Below are 20,323 nucleotides of genomic sequence, written 5' to 3'. Positions count from 1 at the left end.
GAGATGAGGTCTTGCTCTGTTGCCCAGGCTGGAGTGCAGTGACACAGCCTCGGCTCACTGCAACCTCCACCTCCCACGTTCAAGCAATCTCCTGCCTCAGTCTCCTGAGTAGCTGGGATTACAGGCAACCCCCCTCCCCTACCACGCCCGGATAATTTTTTTATTTTTAGTAGAGATGGGCTTTCGCCATGTTGACCAGGCTAGTCTCAAACTCCTGTCCTTAGGTGATCCACCCGCCTTGGCCTCCCAAAGTGCTGGGATTACAGGCATGGACCAGCACGCCCGGATGTAAAGTCATTTTTAAAAGGTTACATTGAAAATTGATATGTGGTTGCAAGGAAGGGCAGAGACTTCATCCTAAGGAAAGAGATAAGCAGGAAAATCTCAACCCAGAAACAAAGACTTGGTCTGGGAAAACCATACAGTGCAGGCCACTCCGAGCTCTTCCTGGCCTGGCCATGTCTGAGATTTAGGAAGACAGTAGTCTGGAGCTTTGAAAGATGTTGTAATGCATCATTAATTTGATATCCCCTCATAATAAAAGAGGGCAACATTTTCTTTTCTTTATCCACAATGGCGGCATTGTGGGATCTAGCTGTTCCCAGTGGGAGAGAGGGTGTTGTCAGGGGAAGAGCCGTGGCGCTCAGGCATCTGATCAGATCTTCTCATAAACACTTGAATGAATTCCACAGAAATCACAGAAATGCTTGGGGGTTGAAAGGATGGTCTTTTTAGTGATCCAGGTGTGAGTTTTAGCAGATAGGAGCTGTATCTGTTAAAAGATCAATTACAATTAAAAGGACCAGAAGTACTTATCCATCCTTTTTTCCCATAAACTGCCTTTTGTTGCTTCTCTACAATTTATTAGTCTTAATGGATAACTATAACCTTTGGCTAGTTTTCTGGATGATTCAATATCTCCTTAGAAAGGTCTCTAAACAGATCACAGTGAAAATCACATCAATATCCTTTGTGCTTTTTCAATTCATTATGAAGATTAAAATTATATAAAGCTCATCATTAACTCCAGAAATGAAACTCTGGACTTTACTCAGGTAGCAACAACCTTTTGTTCATATGCACTGCAAACAGTACAGCCTGTGAACCGCACCATTGCATTGATTGGCCATTGTTCAGTTTAGCTCTTACAGCTTAAGGAACACTAGCACATCACTTGAGTCATAAGGAGTCTAGTGTGTACAAATTCTTCTCTCTCTCTTTTTTTATGTTTTTGGACAGGATCTCATTCTGCACAGTCTGGAGTACAATGGAACAATCATAGCTCATTGCAGCTTCCAACTCCTGGGTTCAAGGAATTCCCCCACTCCAGCCTCCTGAGGAGCTGGAATTACAGGTGCATGTCACTTTGGCTGGTGCCTTGCTATTTTTTTCTTTTTTTCTATAGAGACAGGGTCTCACTACATCACCTAGGCTGGTCTCAAACTCCTGGCCTCAAGTGATCCTCCAGCCTTGACCTCTCAAAATCCTGGTATTACAGGCATGAGCCACTACACCTGGCCCAAATCTTACTCAATTGACTCCAAGTCTCAATTTTATCACTTCCCTTCAACATTTCTTACCATTTGCCCCTGCCTCATCCATTTCTCTCTCTTCCCTCCCAAGTTTCAACAGTGCTATTCTCCTCAGAGCTGCATCGCATGCCCTGAAACACTTTCACACTTTCTTTCCTTTCTCTCAACCTGCGCTCAAAACTTTCAAGGACCAAACATGCCTAATCTCAGAGGATCCTCCCCACCCATCAGTCCAGCCCAGCCCAGAGTCTGAGCACAGGTTACTGCTTGCTCTGGGACTTCACCCAGTTCTACCTCCCCACCTCCCGCCTCTGCCCCTCCACCAGTGGACACCCTGGGGCGATTGGCGGCTCTCCCAAGCTAGTTATGCCATTATCTTCACTCTCCATCCCTGGAGCCAGTTTTACTGCTCATTGTTCACTAGAGAAAGGGGAAAAAAACTAAGGCTTTAACTTTCAGAAGGCACTTAACTAGGCAGGAATTTGGATGCTATAGAACTTCACGTTCAATCCCTTTTGTTTTTGTTTTTGTTTTTTAAACAATAACCCATTACAAGAAATACCTTTTACACTCTGACCCAGTGCATATACTTATACACTGAAGAAAATATAAACTAATACAACACACCAGAGGAAGGAACCAAATACACCAACTATATTATGTGTAAAATTAATTCCTATGAATTCAACCACACATTTAAAAAATAATGGAAATTTAGATAGGATGCATGTGCTTTAATATATTACGTACATTTCTGTGTTGTAATTAGAATAGCCAACACTTATTCAGCACATACTCTGTGGCTGGCACATATATTAAATCATGTAATTCTTCTAACACTATGTGGTAGGTGCTGGTATTAGTCCTATTTTACCAATAGGGAAGCTGAGGCACAGAAAGGTTAAATAACTTTCCCAGGGTCACATAGGTAGGAAATAATTGGACCAGGGTTTACACTCAGGCTGACACACTACATAACTACTACCCTACCCCCTCAATCAGACATGTGCAACATTATACCACTGCGTAAGTTTATATTCACAAAGCATATTGCTGTTCGTCAGTAATTTAGAGATTTTTCTAGGTTTTTGTGATCAAAATGATTCTGTTTTCATCCACTACCTTATAATCTTACTCTCTGCAAGATGAAATTCACAGGAAACATTCATATTTGACAGGCTTTTAAAAATTTTGAAGATGGCATGAGCTTTCTTCATGCAATAAATTGATGTTAATAATTAGCATATTCTTTCTACGTAAATATAAAATACTGGAATAATACATACAATAAGAACCAACTGTGGCCAGGTGCAGTGGTTTATTCCTGTAATCTCAGCATTTAGGGAGGCTGAGGTGGGCGAATCACTTGAGGTTAGGAGTTCGAGACCAACCTGCCAATATGGTGAAACCCCATCTCAAGTAAAAATACAAAAAAATTAGCCAGGAATGATGGTGGGTGCCTGTAATCCCAATTTCTCAGGTGGCTGAGGCAGGAGAATTGCTTGAGCCCAGGAGGTGGAGGTTGCAGTGAACTGAGATCATGCCACCACACTCCAGCCTGGGCAACAGAGTGAGACTCCATCTCCCAAAAAAGAAAAAAGAAAAAAAGAACCAGCTGTGCAGCTGCTTTTTTTAATGCAATTTCAAAGTTTCTTTCCTCTTAAGAAAATTTACATATTACAAAAATATTTGCTTTCTAGAATCACAACCTGTTAGAACTAAAAACAGCCACATTTCAACCAACATACCATTTTTACTTTGTGAAAAAGAACGCTGAGGCCAAGAGACACAGCAATTCTGCTCAAGAAACAATTTAATTAAAAATGAATGAAAGATTTTGTAAAAATTAACCACAACTTTCTTGAATACTACCAAGAAAAGTTCATTTATAATGTCACAAGTAATGTGAGACTTCTAAAAATTAGTTCTTTTCTTAAAGTTTCTGTCATTGAAATATTGAGAATGCTTTGTCTTCAAAGCTAAGTTCTATGTGAATAACTTAAGTCAGTCCAAAGAAATAACAAGTTTGAGTATGAATTTATGCTAATTGGGCACACCTATTCAGAAGCAAACAAGTTTAACAAGTTCTCACTGAGAATATACGTTTAGTAGACCTATTAATTTAGCAAAATAATAGTAATATTGACATAAAGCAACCATACCTAGCTCATAGGATAATAAGATGGCAGTGGACATAGAACAATGGTCAAACGCTTCCTGAGTTTCACAAGGTTTATTCCAATTCAACTTGGACATTCATTATAAGCTGAGTGTGAGGTGGCATTTTTGGTTATGGCGTTACCTGGGAGGTATGTCTAAAAGAACAATATTTAGTTAGGCAGTAAAAGAAAGTCCATTTAGCTTTTAGTAATGTCTTGAATTTCACAATCATTTTGCAGAATCTAGCCAGGTAATAACTTTCCTGAACATTGGACCATCAATGAATTTGTGAAGGCAATGCATGCCAGAGTTTCCAAACTCATTTTGAAATTAAGGGCTTAACTGTTTAAATCAAATATTAATCCCCAAGTTAGAGAATTTGGTGAATAATATACATGTAAATGCAAATACATCATCACTTCGACCTGATACTGCTTTCAGGTATCTGAAACTTTTATATGCATCACTCTCACAAATTCATCAGCTCTCCAACGTTCAGCAAAGTCAATACCTGGCTAGATTCTGCAAATACCATCCTGATGTGTAATAGCCCCTAGTAAGCAACAGACCTTTAGATTTATAACCAGTTAGATTGAGAAGATGGATTAGGCTGTTACAATCTACTAATTTGCTCAGTGCTATCAAGTATTGGCTGGTCCTACACTTGACCCAAAATAGTAGAGCATACACTTATGTTTTAGCAAGTTTAGATAATCTTCAGTTTTAAATGCCACAATTTTATTAAATTCAAAGACAATTAAATAAACTATGTCCTCTGTCCTTAAAAATAAGGCTATTTCAAAAGATGGTGATTGATTCATTTTATAAGAATGCAAAAGAAGTGAACATTTCAAATAAAATATACCTGAAAGTTAGGAGTTAAGGAAGTGTTCAGCTACATTCATTAGATTTGAAAATCTTTTCGTCTGCTATCTCTATTGCAGTAAAATACATATGGTAGATAATCACACTAACAGAGTTTCTGATTTTAAATTACATTTCACTTTCAATGCTTATATTCTTTTACTTATTTAAATAAAAACAATTCTATTTAGGGTTACTACATTTATTCATTTTTGAACTTTGAAAAGTTTAACAACTTTTCCACTACTTCCCATCAAAAGTGATATAAGAGGATAATTTAAATATCAGGTGATGGCATTTCTGTGGCCACAAGCATATGAAAAAAAGCTCATCATCACTGGTCATTAGAGAAATGTGGTTCAAAGCCACAGTGTGATACCATCTCATGCCAGTCAGAATGGCAATTATTAATCAGTCAAGAAACAACAGATGCTGGCGAGGCTATGAAGAAATAGGAAATTTTTTACACTGTTGGTGGGAATGTAAATTAGTTCAATCATTGTGGAAGACAATGTGGAGATTCCTCAAGGATCTAGAACCAGAAATACCATTTGACCCAGCAATCCCATTATTGGGTATATACCCAAAGGAATATAAATTATTCTACTATAAAGACATGTGTACACATATGTTAGTTGCAGTACTATTTCCAATAGCAAAGATATGAAAAAACACAAATGCTTATCAATGATAGACTGGATTAAGAAAATGTGGCACATATACACCATAAAATACTATGCAGCCATAAAAAAGAATGAGATCATGTCCTTTGCAGGAACATGGATGAAGCTGGAAGCCATCATTCTCAGCAAACTAACACAGGAACAGAAAACCAAACATCACATTTTCTCACTCATAAGTGGGAGTTGAGCAATAAGAACCCATGCCATGGACACAGGGAGGGGAACATCACATACTGGGGCCAGTCACAGGGTGGGGGTTGAGGAGACAGATAGCATTAGGACAAATAGCTAATTGATGTTGGGCTTAAAACCTAGATGACAGGTTGGTAAGTGCAGCAAACCACCATGGCACTTGTATACCTATGTAATAAATGCATACTGCACTTGTATTCCAGAACTTAAAGTAGAATAAAAAATAAATAAAAATAGGGCTGGGCCCAGTGGCTTACGCTTGTAATCCCAGCACTTTGGGAGGTTGAGGCAGGCAGATCGTAAGGTCTGACTGTGATCAAGAGATCAAGACCTTCCTGGCCAACATGGTGAAACCCAGTCTCTACTAAAAATACAAATGGTGCGTGCCTGTAGTCCCAGTTACTCGGGAGGCTGAGGCAGGAGAATTGCTTGAACTTGGAGGCGGAGGTTGCAGTGAACAGATAGCACCTCTGCACTCCAGCCTGGCGACAGAGTGAGACCCTGTCTCAAAATAAATAAATAAATAAATAAATACATAAATAAATAAGATAAGTAAACTCATAACGAGGAGCCTAGGCCAAAACAGACATGAAGGTAAAGTTCCAGAATCTGTGTATCTGATCATTTCAGATCATTTTTCTTTATGGGCAGGGTTATTTTTTTATATTTGTAATCCCTGCTATTCCCTTAGTAGGGACCCTGCTAGCAATAAAGCTTGTATTTGTGAATAAATAAATAAATAGATAGATAGATATCAGGTCATGGAGCAGATTAGAGGATATCTAAGTTTTTTTTCCAGTTTTTGTAATTAAAAAGACATTGGGCCTCATTCATTTATTTTCCCTGCACTTTTACTTGATGACAATATTATTTAGCAAGGTCAATAACATTTTATTTGAAATATCTTATGTACAAATTAATGAGAAAAATAGATTCATTACAGAGACATTAACTTATTCATGTATCTTGTCAAATAGTTAACTCAGAAATATATATCAAGTTTTTATAGAATATTCAGTGCCAGATGCAGCATATAGTTATAATAAACACTAGTGAAATAAATCAAATACTATAGTATTGAATATTAAAAACTAGAAATTATAGGTGGATGAAAAAACAATAGTAGTAAATTATTCATTATTTGTGTAAAAAATTATGTCTTAGGCTCACTTATGTTAATAGTTTAAATGGTCAGTGGTTCTCTGGTTGTTTGTATTTTTAGAATATGAGAGTCTCCTTTTAAATATTGATATAGCTTATATTTATATAAAACCTTTTTACTAGATTGTAATATTACTATTAATATCCATAAAAAATAACCGAAGTTACAACTAGTTTAATTTACATTTTATAAATTTTATTAGATTTTTATAAATGAGATGATTTTTATAAATATTTGAAAAATTTGAATAGCTATTTCAACATATTTACTATTCATTTACTTGAAATAATGAATGGAAAATATAATTTGTATCTATCAATTAATGACTGTAAAATTTGATGAGTAAATGTAAGGTTTCAGAGGTTTATTGCAATTATTTCAGCCCTCTAAGCTTCTGGCTTAAAGGTTGTGTTCCTCTGACCTGAGGAAAATAAATAATATACATATAAATACAAAACAGTGCTTGCATTTTCTCCAGGAGGGCATCATGCTCCCTGGACTGTGACCTCCTTATGAATATCTTCACTCCGCAACACCCAGCACAGCATCTGAAACAGTAAGAACTCAATCCATGTTTATCACATGAATAAATAAATTATTGAATTTCACTAATTGGCAGGTCTTTATAAATGTATTCTCCATCACTTTCTCAAATTATTTTACTACCAGGATCCTTTCTCTGTTATAATAATTGATGGGTATTCTTTCGCCAAGTGAGTGTACGGTGGAGGCGAGGGTGTTCTGAGGAGCAGGTGGAATTCCTGCTGGCACTCAGACCATACTGCAGCTCAGGGGTGTGACCTTATTTGTACCACCTCCCTCACAACAAAGGGACATGCCCTCTTTAAAGAGGAAGTAACTCTGGAAGGCTAACGTGCATCTTATCAAGGATCCTGGCATGAGGGAACCCTGGTTCAGGGACAGCTTTATTGGTAAGGCCCCATTCAATGCCAAAAAGCCCCTGTGTTTAGAACTATGGAGAAAGGTGTGGAGATTTCACAATGGGATATCTAGTCCCATGGAACATTTTCAGATCCCAAAATCTTAACAATAAAAAGGGCAATCAGAAAAGGAGAATCTTTGGTACATTGTGAGGAGTTTGCAGCAACACACAGAAATCAGGAAGCACATATGAACCAACTCACACATACACAGCAACACACACATACAAACACACACAGAGAGGCTGAGAACATCCTCTGAAAAGAAGATGCATAATAGATAAGCAGCAATAATAGGTTGTTAAGCAAATATTTAGAGAGGGATACCTAGCATTTAAAAGCATTATTTTAGATTCTGGTTGTATGCATAAGATGGCTAGGAAACTTTCCCACCAGTGCCCTCATTCTCAACTTGTGCTGAGGAGGAAAAACTTATCATAGGGCATCCAAAGATGCCTTACAGGTGAGTAACATAAACCAACTATTGAAGGAGCACCGGGAAAGCAGGACTTGGCCTTCAAAAACAATTCTGTTGTGGGCTGATGTGAGCAAGCCAGTGATGATTGCAAAGCCACCTGCTAGGGTGTGTCCTGGTGAAGAAATGCTGGAGGGAAGAGAATGATAACCCACATGACGCACCATCCTGTGAGGCCCTTTGCAGCCCACTCCACAGCTGGAGAAGGAGGTTCACCTGTGTCTCCCATTGGAATAAAATAAGGCTGGGATAATTACAACAAAGCTAGCCCCAAGAACAATCACCTGCCGAGTCCTGTCTCTTTCAGCTCTCCAGGCTTTGGCTTAATGAGGATTTGGAAAGCTCCGTTTCCTCTAGGATTATGCATTCTCCACATCCCTTATCTACAACATCCTCCACATTTCATTAAGACCGATTTCAAATGCTAGCTCCTCTCCGAAGACTTCTCTCACTCTTTAGTTCGTACAAGAATTTTGTACGAACCTCTATTACACAAATTGTCACATGGCATTTTAATTCATTTTTTACATATATATATTCCTCCAGTAGACTTTGTTAGTTACCCCACGTGCCTCACTTGTATTCATATTCTCAGATCCTAGCATGGTGAGTGCTCCATGAACAATGCATTCTGCTCCCATATTCATGTGTGTGTTTCTGGCTACTTGACATCTTCCACTGAAAGGGCTCAAATTGTCACTGGCAACACTTTTTCCTGGCAAAGAGATTAGCACTACCTTTTTTGACGTCCGTGTTCCAAAAGCAATGTCCCCGTCATCTGCTTCAGGCTTTTTAGACAGTGAGAGGCTGAGATTATTTAAGGAGAGACCAGAAAAAGCATCTAAGGATATTAGAGATATCATTAGATATCTCGAATAAAATAAAGACCATCAGGCAACAATCTGGGATTGGAAAATTTAATATTGTCAGGCTCAAGTGACTTCCAGTGTCTATAAGACCATTAATAACAATATATCTGGTTTTATCTCTCACCACTTCCCTTCATATCCTTCATTTCACCTCATTTGCGCTACCCAACGTTACACAAACTCACCAAGATTTCTCCTTCCCCTCATTTTGTGTCTATAAACGTTTGCTTGCCTTTCCAACATAGTATCTCCATTTTTCGAATGGGAATACTTCATACTTATGAACATTAATTGATTTGGCCAAGGTCACATGAGATCACATCAAGTGGCCAGGATTCGATCTTGGCTTTCTCTGACTCCAAAGCTTGTTTTCCGTCCCCGCTATGCCAAGCAATTCCTCTGATTAAAAATAGCAACATTCAAATTGTTCCCCATTGCTGAAGTGTCATAAACTGGCAATAAGAGCTTAAATAATAGAATATTCTCGTAATCACTGTAGACTGTACTTATTTGTAACAGTTTTGATAAATGCACAAGAACAACTTTAGAAATAAAATGTTATCAACCAAATATCTATGTAAAAGATTCTCAGATTTTCAAGTATATCCAATCCACTTTGGGTGCTTATTTAAAAACTATAGTTTTCTGGGCCCCACTCTCTAGAAATGTGGATTTAATAAAACATAAAATAAGACCTAAGAATCCACAGTTTAAGCATACTTTGGGAAACTTTTCTATATACTCTATTATGCAAGACATTTTAAGCATATTTTGAAAACGATTTTCTATACTCTGTTTAGTACGTAAGACATTTATTACCATCAAATTTAATATGTCTGGATGGAAGCAAATATTTTCAATGCTAAAATATTTTTGTTAAGATTCCGTAGTTTCTGCTCAATATGATTAGTATGAGTTAGAGTTGATGATATAACATTGACATGATTCCTGATAGAATTAGGTGTTACTATTATACTTGCCTCTCAATCAATATATCTGAACGTGTGCAGATTTTCCTGGGTGTTCTTCTCATTAACTCAAAGTCTAAAGTTCTGTGACTCACAATATACAAGTTTGACTGCTTGTATGTGCATTTCCAGAGGTTAGTCATCGGCATTTCCTAGTACCCAGCTGATTATATCATGGAATTTTGATGATGTTTGCAGTTGCTCTAGTTGAAAAACCCTCCCAAGAACCAGAAACATGTTTCTAAAACCTGTTTCTTGTTGTAGCTCTTGTCATAATTGCCAAAAACTATTTGCTGCTCCCTGGCTGCAACTGCAACATAATTATTGAAATCCCTAGTGGTAGAAAAAAATACTATATATACATATATATGGTATATCACTATATATATATGTATATCACTATATATATTGGTATATCACTATATATATATGTGTATGTATGTGTGTATATATATTTCACTGCTTGGGATAAAGGGAATTTCATATATATGTATATATATATATATATACCTGCTTGGGATAAAAGGATGAGGAAATAAATGCCTTTGAAAATACTAATCATTCAAGAAGTTGTAATAAAGTAGAGTTTGTATGGCAGTAACTGTGAAATAGAGTCTAGAGAGATGCTCTAAGAATTAAGGTGGCAGAATTTCTGAAAAATAGGGCTTTAGTTCAATTTAACTCAAAATATTTATTATGTTTATACTGGGTCCCAGGCAATGCTAAGGGAGCAGAGGGAGGGATACATGATCCCCCACTTTAAGCCCCTTTGTACTTCTCAGGGAGCACATACACAGGCTCCAGAGCACAGGTCCTACCATCATAAACATCTGTTCTCATGGACATACCCTAAGCCTTATGAAATCATTTTACTTCTATGCACTTAAACTCTAATATGAAAGTTTTAGGACAACAATCTACTACTATCCTTCTGGAAATCTCATTCCCTTGCTTGTATTAAAAATATATATGTCTTTTGACCTCACTGAGACTCCAAGCTCATACTCTGCATTTCTTCAGAATTAATCATGTAAGGGATCTATTCTTTGCTTCCTTCCTTTTCCAGAGCATACCCCAAAGTCCGTTTGGATATTCTTGCCAATACCCACCTCCACATAATTCTAAGTGCTTCTGTAATTCTCCAGAAATCATGTTTTCACATTTGTTGGCTTCTTTAGGATTTATTTCCGTCTTCTTAGATCTCTGCATAAAGATTGAAACATATATTCTTTCTTCCTGAAACTCCAGTTTGCTTTCATTCATTTATCCATTAATTCAAAAATATTTTTTGAGTAATATTATATGCTAGCTTCCAAGAACACAGTTTTGATCAAAACGTTTTTCTTGTTTTCGTGGACATAACAGTCTAGTGGTGAGGACAGAGAGTAACAATCACACAAATACCAGTAAACTTGGCAACTATGACAGATGTGAAAGAGGAGATGGACAAGGTCCCAAAGAGCTCCTTTTGGACAGAATGTGGTAGAAGGTGAGACTGGAGAGTGAGCAAGTGTTAGACAATTTAGGACCTTGCAGGGCAGACGAAAGACTTTTGTTCCCCTTTATTCTAAAAGTTACTGAGTGGGTTTTTTGTTATTGTTTGTTTGTTTGTTTAAGGGATTGATATGCTCAGGTTTGCTCTTTGAAATTCTTTTTCCACCATTACTGTAGTAAGCAGATTGGAGGCTGGCCAGCATAGATGCTAGACCTGCCAGAAAGTTCCAACAGCAATGCTAGTGAAGGACAATAATCACTTGGCTAACATAGTGGTAGTCAAGATGGAAAAAAGTGAATGAACTGAAGAGATATTTTGGATGTAAAATCAATAGACCTTGGTGATGGATTGAAATAGAAGGATAAGAAAAAAAGAATGTTGATAATATCTCTTGGGCTTCTGTCTTGCACAACTAGATAGATGGAGGTATTATTTTCTGGGAAGAGATCACTGGTGAAGGCGAGAATGAGTTTCCAACACATTAAGTTTGAATTGTATTTGAAACTTCCAAGAGAAATGTCAAGTAGGCAATTGGATGTATAGGTTTGGAGTTCAGGAGAAAAGGCCTGGACTGGATAGATCCATAAGTTGCTATTTGCATGAGATCACTTTTGGGAGAGACTACAAACAGAAAAGAGGGACACAGACCCAAGCTTCATGAATGGGTGGTTAGAGAAGAATATACTGGCAAAGAAACAGAAAAGTAACAGAGTTGGAAAGAACATCAGGGGAATTTCAGTGTTCTTCCTATTCTCCTATCTTCAGGAGTCATATGGAAACTTTTTATCTTGAAGCGTTGCCTTTGATTTAAATTACATTGGACTGAGCTAGTTCTACAACTTCTGTGAAGCACTTTTTCTGTCTCCTTTGCTGACTCTTCTTCTTTACTAAGCAAATGTGGACAAGCCAGTTTGTTTTTCAGATATTTTCCTGTCTTTCTCTTCAGCTCTCCCTAAATGATTTCCTCCACTTAATGCGATTTCATTAACATCTGTAAACTGACAACTTTTACATAGTCCTCATCTCTAACTTCAGATAGTCAAAACATCATCTCATCCAGTTGCTGCACCAGTACTATGTATGTACACCACTCCAAAAAGTCAATTATGAAGCTTAAAATATTTTTACCTTTTGTTATAGAACAAAGGCCTGTTATTACTAAACTGTAGAAATGTATCAGAAGAATAGAAAATTAAACATACAATTATTTCTTCAGTTAACAGATTTTGGTGAATAATTCCAGAAAATTTCTATGCATATACAAAATATATGTACACAGCATAATTTTTTATATTCAAGTGTTCACATTGGGCACATTATTCTACATACTTGATTTTAAACTTATTGTAAGTTGTACATCATTCCTTGTCAATATATAAAAATCTGTCTCTTTTTTTTTGTTGCACAGAACCAATGTACCCAAATTTTCCGACCAAATTCTATTCTAATAGACATTGGATTGCTAAGAATTTTTCATTATTACAGCAATAATGAAATAAATGTCCTTGTACGTAATTTTTAATCAGTTGAACCAGTGTACCTGGAGCTAAATTTGGGGAATAGAGATTGTTGCATAAAAGTGTGTATATATTTTAACTTTTGTTAGCTGTTGTCAAATTGCTGTCCCAAAACACTATATCAACTTACACTTTCACTTCAGTCAAGTAAATAATTTTCTACTTCTGCCTCAGCAATACGTATCTAGTATTTACGACAAAAATCTAGTACTTTTATTATAAACTGCCAATCTGATGGGTGAATTTTTTTTACTTGTTTAACTGTTGTTTTTTGCTATTTTATATCTGATTTTGACTAAGTGTGAACATCTTTACTTCTGCATATTAACCATTTGTATTTTTTTTAATTCAAGACCTATCTGTGCTCATATAAGTGAAAGAGCTCTTTATTTCTTTTGCCTATTTTTCTTTTGAATCACCAATTTTTTCTTATGGTTTTACAAAAATTAAGTATATATTTTGGAAACAGACCTTTGTTATACATGTAAAAAATCTTTTTTCTTTTTTTTGCTTATGCTTACTTACCATATAGATATTTTAATTTTTATGTCGCCAAATTTGTCAATCCCTTATTGGTCCTAGATTTAGATAGACATTCCCCAATTCAAGGTACTTCAATGTTTACCCATTTTTTTCCCCTCATGTTAGTTTCCTTTATATTTAAACATGTTTTCCATCTGGAATATTTTCTGGTATAAGAAGCAAGTTAACTTAAAACTTCATACGGAACCAAAAGAGAGCCTGCATAACCAAGACAGTCCAAGAAAAAGCTGGAGGCATCACATCTCCTGACTTCAAACTATACTACAAGGCTACAGTAATCAAAACAACATGATACTGGTACCAAAACAGAGACATAAACCAATGGAACAGAATAGAGGCCTCAGAAGCAACACCACACATCTACAATCATCTGATCTTTCACAAACTTGACATAAACAAACAATGGGGAAAGGATTCCCTGTTTAATAAATGGTGTTGGGAAAACTGGCTAGCTATGTGCAGAAAGCAGAAACTGGACCCCTTCCTGACATCTTACACTGAAATTAATTCCAGATGGATTAAAGATTTAAACATAAAACCTAACACCATAAGAAGCCCTTCACCATAAGAATGTCTTATGGTGTTAGGTCTTAGGTTTAATAAGAAGAAAAACCTAGGCAATGCCATTCAGGACAATGGCATAGGCAAGGACTTCATGACTAAAACACCAAAAAGAATGGCAACAAAAGCCTAAATAGATAAATGGGATCTAATTAAACTTCAGAGCTTCTGTACAGCAAAAAAAAACAATCATTAGAGTGAAAGAGCAACCAACAGAATGGGAAAAAATTTTTGCAATCTACCCATCTGACAAAGGACTAATATCCAGAATCTACAAAGAACTAATACAGATTTACAAGAAAAAAAAAAAAAAACCAGACCCATTCAAAAGCAAGTGAAGGATATGAACAGAGATTTTTCAAAAGAAGACATTAATGAGGCCAACAAACAAATGAAAAAATGTTCAACATCACTGGTCATTAGAGAAATGCAAATCAAAACCACATTGAGATACCACCTCACGCCAGTTAGAATGGCGATCATTAAAAAATCTGGAAACAACAGATGCTGGAGAGGATGTGGAGAAAGAGGAATGCTTTTACACTGTTGGTGGGAGTGTGAATTAGTTTAACCATTGTGGAAGACAGTGTGGTGATTCCTCAAGGTTCTAGAAATAGAAATCCCATTTGACCCAGCAATCCCATTACTGGTACATACCCAAAGGGTTATCAATCGTTCTATTATAAAGACACATGCACATGTATGTTCATTTCGGCACTGTTTACAATAGCAAAGACCTAGAACCAACTTTAATGTCTATCAATGATGGACTGGACACGGAAAATGTAGCTTATATACACCATGGAATACTATGCAGCCATAAAAAGTGATGAGTTCATGTCCTTCATAGGGACATGGATGAATCTGGAAATCATTATTCTCAGCAAACTGACACAAGAACAGAAAATCAAACACTGCATGTTCTCACTCATAGGCGAGTGTTGGACAATGAGAACACATGGACACAGGAAGGGGAGCATCACACACTGGGGTCTGTTGTTAGGGGGCTAGGGGAGGGACAGTGGAGGGTGGCGAGGGTGAGGAGGTATAACATGGGGAGAAATTCCAGATACAGGTGGTGAGGGGGATGGAGGCAGCAAACCACCTTGCCATGTATGTACCTATGCAACAATTCTTCATGACCTGCACATGTACTCCAGAACCTAAAGTACAATAAAAAAAAAGTAGGTTAATTTTGCTCTAAGTGGCTAGCCAGGTGCTCAACACCATCTTTTGAATTATGTACATTTTGCTCAGTGATTTGAAAAGCCATCTTTATTTCAGACTAGAGATCTTTTCTTAATTCATATATTAAATTTATTTTTGGATCTCTAATTTCAGTAATATTTTATTCAGTTCCCTGTTCCAAATTGCATTAATAACTATAGTATTACAATGTTTAGTAACTTGTCAGACCTGAGTTTACTAATTACTATTTTTTCTAGAATGTTCATTTCTATTCTTATTTGTTGTTCCATATGAAATACAAAATTATTTTGATAAATTGTACACAAACAAAAGACTTGGAGGTCTTTTTATAATATTGTCTCTTTCTGTACAAAAACAAGAGCACCCTTCTATTGGTTCATGACTTCTTTATGTTTCCTGGGAAAGCTTGAAGTTTTTATCATACAGGTGGTACATATTATTTCTCTGCTTCTTTATAAGATAGTTCATACTTGTACTTGCCACTTTAAGTGGGACATATTTATTTTATTATATTCCATAACTGATAGTATTTAGATTATTGAATTTTGCTTAATTATGTACTCAAAATTCTTAAATATTCATGAGTTTTACAGATTATAATTGATTCTCTTGAAATTCCCATGTAGACAAATTTAGGGTCTATTAATAATAATAATATTAACTCCTTTCCAATATTTTTCTTTGGCTATTCCATCTAGAAAATATTAAGAATATAATAGTGAGTTTTCTCCCCTGATTTTAAGAAGACTGTGTTTACCATTTTGACACTAGGAATAATAGTAGATTTTTGTATAGTATATTATTTTTATTAAGTGAGAGACCATTCTATATTTTTACATTTTAATTTTTCATTTAAAAACAGATGATGAATTATATCAAGCTTTTCAAAACACCCATAGAACTTATTTTATAATTTGAGTTGTTATAATGATTAATTACTGTAATAAATCATTTTGAACATTAAACGTCTTGCATTCCTAGAAAGAATTTCAATTGGTCATGACTTATTCTTCTAGTGTGCTACCCAAATTTATATGTCAGTATATTATTTCAAACATTAGCAATTATATTAGTGAATTAATTATTCCATTTGACTTGGTGTTGTGTTGCATTTTGTGTTTGTTGTCTTTGTCTAACTTGCTTTCAGAATCATTTTTTATAATCTGTCAATGACTAAAGATATAAATTAAAACCTCTTTGTCCTATCTAGGTTGCCCATGGGTTTTTTTCTTAACATGTTATGCTATTTTACTTGGTGAAAAAAATATTTATAACAATTACGTCTTCACCATGTATTATAGCCTACATATTTAGTTGTCTTATTTTTTTTTTTTAATTTGCCTCATCCAAACAGGAAAAGAAGTCAAACTCTCTTCAGTGATAACATGATTGTATATCTAGAAAACCCAAAAGACTCCACCCCAGAAGTCTCCTGGAACTGATAAATGACTTTAGTAGTTTCAGGATGCAAAACCAATATACAAAAGTCAGAGGCATTTTTTATACCCCATTAACATGCAAGCTGAGAGCCAAGTCAAGAATACAATCCGATTCATAATAGCCACCGAAGAATATAAAATTCCTAGGAATACATCTAACCAAGGAGGTGGAAGATATCTACAAGGAGAACTACAAAACACTACTGTAAGAAGTAATAGATGATATAAACAAATGAAAAACCATTTCATGTTCATGTATTGGAAGAACTGACATTATTAAAATGGCCATGCTGCCCAAAGCAATCTATAGATTCAATACTATTCCTATGGAGCTACCAATGTCATTTTTCACAGAACAAAAAAAAAAAAAAAAAACTATTCTATAAGACATGTGAAACCAAAAAAGAGCCCAAATAGCCAAAGCAATCCTAAGCAAAAAAGAACAAATTTGGAGACATCATATTACCCAACTTCAAACTATGCTACAAAGCTACAGTAACCAAAATGGCATGGTACTGATACAAAAGCAAAAACGGCATAGTACTGGTATAAAAACAGACACATAGACCAATGAAACTAAAAATATTAAGAGAAATGAACATTAAAAACATGATTTTTTCTAGAGTCAAAAATGCCCAAAATCAAAATTTTAAATTGTCCCTTTTCCTATAAATTGTCCTTTATTGCTATTCTTTCTGGTTGGTAGATGTTTTATGATCCAATTAAAGATAGAACATCATGTTTAGTTTTTTTGTTCTTTAAGTTATGGGATACATGTGCAGAACACGTAGATTTGTTACATAGGTATACATGTGCCATTGTGGTTTGCTGCACCTATCAACCTGTCATATAGGTTTTAAGCTCTTCATGCATAGTTGTCTCTTTAGTCTGTTTTAGTCTAGTACAATCCCCTACTATATTTTGTATATCATATTGTTGTCCAGGGTATTTTTTACTAGGAATTCTACACTTGATCTTAGCCAAAAGGCTGAGAAGCAATTACTAGGAATTCTAAAATTGGTGTTTTTCCAATTGTTTTCTCTTTTGATAAGTCAGGTTAAATATTTTGGGCAAGAATACTGTGTGTGATATTGTATAGTTTTCATTACATCATGAAAGGAGGTACATATTGACAGTTTGTCTCATTATTAACAATAATAGGTTTCATCAATCAGTAAGATCGTGAGATACTTTGAGACCATGTAAACTCCTAGTTTTCTAACCAACTTTTACTCAGTAGTATGAGTACCCATTGACGGTCTTTGTCTGAATCCTTTATTCATGTTGTTCAGTGCAATATCTTAATTTTCTACTTCCATCATTTTCTGCTCTATTTATTAGCTGGCAATCTTCCCTAAAGAAAACTTACTCTTCATCACCACCAACACCCTTTTGAGAAACACCACGGACTCATGTATTCTATTTCATTCAGTGTACTATATAGCTCATTAACATCAACTTTTAGTACTTTTTGCATCAAAGACACTTAAACTATGATTATGTAGCAAAAGTCTGTATTATTATAAGGTATATGCTGTAGCAATTCAGTGGCACATCTACAACTCACTTTTAAACTATTTAGCAAAAGATGTGTTTATACATAGAAAGAGCTAATGGGGCAAAATGTTAACATATTGTAAATCTGGATGAAGGTTTGAATTTTTTTTTTCTTTTTAGGTTTTGGGGTACATGTGAAGAACATGCAAGATTGTTGCCTAGGTACACACATGGCAGTGTGATTTGCTGCCTTCCTCCCCATCACCTATATCTGGCATTTCTCCCCATGCTATCTCTCCCCAACTCCCCAACCCCCACTGTCCCTCCCCTGTTTTCCCCCAACAGACCCCAGTGTGTGATGCTCCCCTCCCTGTGTCCATGTCTTCTCATTGTTCAACACTCACCTATGAGTGAAAACATGCGGTGCTTGATTTTCTGTTCTTGTGTCAGTTTGCTAAGAATGATTGTTTCCAGGTTCATCCATGTCCCTATATGTGCCACATTTTCCCTGTCCAGTCTATCATCGATGGGCATTTGGGTTGGTTCCAGGTCTTTGCTATTGTAAACAGTGCTGCAATGAACATTTGTGTGCATGTGTCCTTGTAGTAGAACGATTTATAATCCTTTAGATATACACCCAGTAATGGGATTGCTGGGTCAAATGGAATTTCTATTTCTAGGCCCTTGAGGAATCGCCACACTGTCTTCCACAATGGTTGAACTAAAAAAATTACACTCCCACCAACAGTGTAAAAGTGTTCCTATTTCTCCACATCCTCTCCAGCACCTGGCATTAGGTGGTATCTCAATGTAGTTTTGATTTGCATTTTTCTGATGACCAGTGATGATGAGCATTTTTTCATATGTTTGTTGACCTCATGTATGTCTTCTTTTGTAAAGTGTCTGTTCATATCCTTCACCCACTTTTGAATGGGCTTATTTGTTTTTTTCAAAGGTTTGAATTTTTAAGTAAAAATAGAGAAAAACAAAACACAAACTAAATTTTGAAAATTGATCAGTCCTTCCATTCAGTTCTTCCATAAAAACTTCTTACAGATTCTTTTTTCTTCATTAATAGGATAAGTATCTTCCCTTTGCACCTAATTTCAAAAGAAGGAAAGTGGTTCCCCTGAGCCTCCATCGCCCTATTCCTCCACCCAGTTTGAATCTGCCACCTGGTACTGTCTGTTTTAACTTCATCATGCTCCCATCTCTCTTTCCCTTTCCATTGAAACCACACTATTTCAGCTTCTTTACCTAAACTATTACAGTAGCCTCCAAATTCATCTGTCTCCCTGTAGTGTCTCTTGCCTACTCATTCATTACAGAGCTTCCAAGGCAAACTCTAAAAACACAACTTCAAGGTCAATGCCTTGCTCAAAAGCCCACATTGGTTCTCTCTCTGCCATTGAATGTAGTCCAAATTTCTCAGCAGAGCATTCCAAGTCCATCACATTTGCTTTCATTCTGTTCTATCAGTGTCCCTGCTAACTCTTACAAGTGAGATACTTAGTCCAATACAATTCCTTCTGGGGCTGAAAAATTATGTATTTCTTACTGCCTTTTTTTCCCATCCACATCTTTATTTGTCATGAATCTAGTCATCCTAAAAAGTTGAAAATCTACCTCTTCCATAAAGTGCTTTCAAATTCCCTTAGTGGGAAACTTATTTCCCTCTTGCAGGGGCTCATAAAACACTACAGGTTTTTCCTATACAACATATGTCAGTGTGCCCAGTAAAAAGCCTCATCACACCTTTGAGATTCAATCAATATTATAGCCTTCTTAAACTTGGGAACTTATATTATCTATTTTTTAAAAATTTCTACCAGCAACTAGCACAGTGCCTAGCAGGACTCAAGAAACACTGGTGAAATGGAATTTTCAAAACTGCAGTCAAGAAACAGTTTCTGAAAATTATGGTGTAAGCTGTTAGAGTTCACGGTTCTCAAAATCATTTGAAATTTTACCTTGTTCATAAACATTGTTTCGATGTAGAGAAAAGCATATAAAGATGTGATGCTGTTGAATTCTTATTCTAGAATTGACTAGAGAAAAATAAAATTAAGATTTTTCCTTAGGTCTGCTTTAAAAGAAAGGAAGACAAGTTAGGCTATAGATTACTTTGGTCAATTATAAACAAAATCCCTCTAAAAATGTAAAACTAAAAACACAATTTTATTATAAATATATTTTTCTCATTGGTTAGCTTTTTA

At 35.9% G+C, this 20,323-nt stretch overlaps 1 long non-coding RNA gene across 1 annotated transcript in view; it reads right to left on the bottom strand.

Moving 5' to 3' along the window:
• Positions 1–6,850: 6,850 nt before the first annotated feature.
• Positions 6,851–20,323, bottom strand: part of LOC119466921 — a 117,383-nt gene continuing 103,910 nt past the window's right edge. Inside the window, exons 2-3 of the long non-coding RNA XR_005195433.1 lie at positions 10,956–11,049; positions 6,851–7,141 (exon numbers count right to left, since the gene is read on the bottom strand). This is a non-coding gene — a long non-coding RNA (uncharacterized LOC119466921). The remainder of the gene's footprint in view (positions 7,142–10,955; positions 11,050–20,323) is intronic.

Source organism: Cebus imitator, unplaced genomic scaffold (genome assembly GCF_001604975.1).
Source record: "Cebus imitator isolate Cc_AM_T3 unplaced genomic scaffold, Cebus_imitator-1.0 Scaffold12, whole genome shotgun sequence".
Classification (NCBI taxonomy): domain Eukaryota; kingdom Metazoa; phylum Chordata; class Mammalia; order Primates; family Cebidae; genus Cebus; species Cebus imitator.
Note: the sequence above shows the minus strand (reverse complement) of the source record. Positions and strands in the feature narration are given on the sequence as shown.